The sequence below is a fragment of the Neopsephotus bourkii genome, unplaced genomic scaffold, assembly GCF_033783945.1.
Source record: "Neopsephotus bourkii isolate Nb327-2 ecotype Australia unplaced genomic scaffold, CSIRO-AGI_Nbou_v1 NB_1655, whole genome shotgun sequence".
Taxonomy (NCBI): Eukaryota; Metazoa; Chordata; class Aves; order Psittaciformes; family Psittacidae; genus Neopsephotus; species Neopsephotus bourkii.
The window spans coordinates 7,615,096-7,618,289 of record NW_026902129.1 but is presented as its reverse complement, the minus strand read 5'-3'; positions in this window follow the sequence as shown (position 1 = coordinate 7,618,289).

Genomic DNA, 3,194 nt, shown 5'->3' with positions numbered 1-3,194 from the left:
GCAGTGTGAGCTTGGTTTGTTTCCTTCTTTTCACCAGAGCCCTTTCAGTCTTTGTGGTTTAGTGTTAGGTTGAGTTTAACATAGAAGATTTTCTAGAGGGAAGATGATGTCAACCGCTGTCTGTCTCTTTAGAGGGATCTGGCAGTGTGTGTGATGAGGGGGTGTTTGGATGGGTAATGTTCAGTAACAAAGCAGTGTGAAGACTGCAGTGGCCACGGCTTGTTCTGACCTTCACTGAGGATCCCTTGCATGTTCTCTAGAGAGAGATCTCCACGTCTACGCTTGTCTCCATATTGCATTCTTGTTTGTCTTTATGATAATGCTTGTTTTCTTCTGTCCCACTGATTAATAGTGGTTAATCCCAGCTGGCAGCTAAGTACCCTGTAGTTGCTCACTCCCCACGTGCCCCATGGGGTGGGGAGAATTGGAAAAGAATAATAGCTGGAATCAATACACTCCTTTTATTTTTCATCTTCTGTGATTTACTATTTATCAGTATGACCTTCTGAGTGCTGTAAATCCTCTCATGTACAGAAGCAAGTACTTGCGTACCTGTCAGTGCTATCTGAGCACACACTTAATGCTTGCAGTGGTTCAGGAACTGGCAATGCAAAGCTACTGATTTGGTTTGTAGCAGTTTGAAGAAACCACATGCCATCTTAAAAAAAGCTGTGTATAGCCGTTGGCGTGTGGTAGGCTGGGAGAGATCATTAAAGACTGTGGTATGGATATGTGAACTGGTGAATATCTGCTTTGTAGGGTATCCTCTTAACTGGATTCATTTGAATTAACACAGTCCAAATGAGTGCATCAGAATGCTGAATAGCAACATCAGGTTCATGCTTCCCCTTCTTCATCAGTAGCGCAGGCTTTGCAAGTGCAGGCATCACACATCAGCGCGGATGGGATGCAGAAAGCTCATGCACATAGCAAATACTGAGCGGGGTGTCATGTTTTGGCCATCATACTACTACTGAGTGCAGCCTGTGAGCTGCTCCCCATAGCTGCCATTTCCTGAAGAGGTGTTTGATGTTCTACCTCCTGATTACAAAACACGTTTGTAAAGTTGCAGCATTTCAAATTTACTTGCTGTTGAACACAGGTAAGTTGGGGGGTGTCAGATGCACAGCCTGCTGTTCTGCTTTGGTTAATGGGATCCATGTAGCCTTTCCTTAGAGAGCTTTGTTGTTGTCAGTTTTAACTCCGTTGGGAATGATCCTGGAGTGCCACGGATGATCACAAGGAGAGATGCTTTCTCTTACTTCGTTTCTCAACCAGAAGTTCCAGGGCTGTGGGATCCTTTCCTGTAAGTTGCTGTATTTTGGGTTTACTTTCAGTGTATGCCTTGGGAAGCACCAAGAATCACATACTAGCTCAAAGGGAACCACAGATTTTTAAAAGTAAATTAAGATTAACTTGATCAAATGAGATTTCATCTTCAGGGGAAACCCAACAACCTACTCCAATTCCTGTTTCTTTGGTAAAGAACTCTTTTTGGCATAAGCAGTGAAATTGTAATGATCTGATCATGTTAGTTTTTAGCTCCATTATCCAAGGAATGACTGCAGTTACTGGGGGAGCTCTATAGTTAACCTTGTGTTCCACTCGTTCAGCTTTAACATTTCTGTTGAAACCTGTATTCTGTCAGAGTAGATGCTGCAGTTGCACTTTGAGATGCGCGTGGGATGTGAGCCGTGTGGTTTTGTCCATGCTGCTTATTCAGGTAGGTATCGGTCTCATTTTTCTTGCATTGTGCAGATGAAACCTTTTCCATCTTCGTTCATCAACAGCACTTGGACACTAAGAACAAGAGCTTTCATAGCTCAAGGAAAGAATGATGTCCTGAAGGTAAGTAATACATAGAGCAGATGCAGGGTGCGATGCGCAAGATCTGTTGATGTGAACACAACCTAGGTTGGAACGTAAACGTCTAGTAGACCTGTTCTTCCATAAGGCACTGGAAGGCTGATGGTATTTTGTATTTTCTGTATGCTTTCATCCCTAATGAAGGGACTTAATGCAGGAGAAAGGCAGGAGTTTATTTCAAAGAGCAGTGTTACTGTGATGACACTAAATGCCTTAAGCCCACCTATGAATTTGCTCTTGGAAAAGTCTAGGAGTGCTTTCTGAAGTAACTTTAGATTTTAGCAAAGGCCCTGGCACTGAGTGTTTATAGCATATTCCCTCGACATAGCTGAAGGTTGTTGTGGCTTGTCAAGTATAGATGTGCTTTTAAAAGTCAAATAAAAGCAGACCAAATCAGGCAAATACCAAGTCCTCATGTCTCAGATGAGCCAACAGTTTCTGTGCTAAGAGATGGGCTCATTTGTCTGAAAAGGCAAACCAAGGGCCCTGTTGCAAGTAGATACCTGTGCGTACTGAAAGCTTAGAGCCGTCAGGGAACATATGCCCATGCAGTGATAACAGCAACAAAAAGATGCTCTTATTCTGTATTAACTGTAGATTATTAAATAAGAAGGAGCTGGAGGTGTTACTGTATCCTGTAAGACAACTTCCTACCCAATGTTGCAACCTGTTTTGATGATTGTTGGGAAGCTCTGCTACTACTGCCCTAACTTTGGAAGCAGTGGAGATCTACTGTGAATTACATACCTGTTTTAGCACAGAGAACGAGCCAAGTATTTACATCCTATGGGAGTATAACACTTAAAAGCTGTGCACTCTCTCCTCAGCTGTTTTTTGTGTCCCTGGGCTGGTAAGGAGCCTATGCTTTCCTTGATATGTGTTGTTTTGCTCTGTGATGCTTAATCTTAAGAGGATCCAGCAAAGAGCATGAGTGTGAGTAACGTTATTGTGCCTTTTATGAGTGCTTTTAAAAACATGAGTGTGAGTAGAGTTTATTGTGTCCTCTGTTACCATCTTAGCAGGAAACCTGTTGTGCAGCTCTTCTTTTCTTGTGGCTTCAGGCAAAATACTACCATACACTGGTGCCCATACGCTTTATCTGTTTGCATGCCTTCATGGCCTGACTGCTTTGAAAACTAAATGTGCTCATTAATAACCCCTCTCAATGGCCCTGTAATAGTACATAAATAAACAGTGGCAAGTTTATAATGTAAGTAGAAGGTAAAAAAAACAGCAAGAAGAGGAAATCAAAACACTCATCTATCACTTGACAACGTAATTGCAGTCATTGGTGATAAACAAGGATAGTTGATTTCTCTGGAATCCAT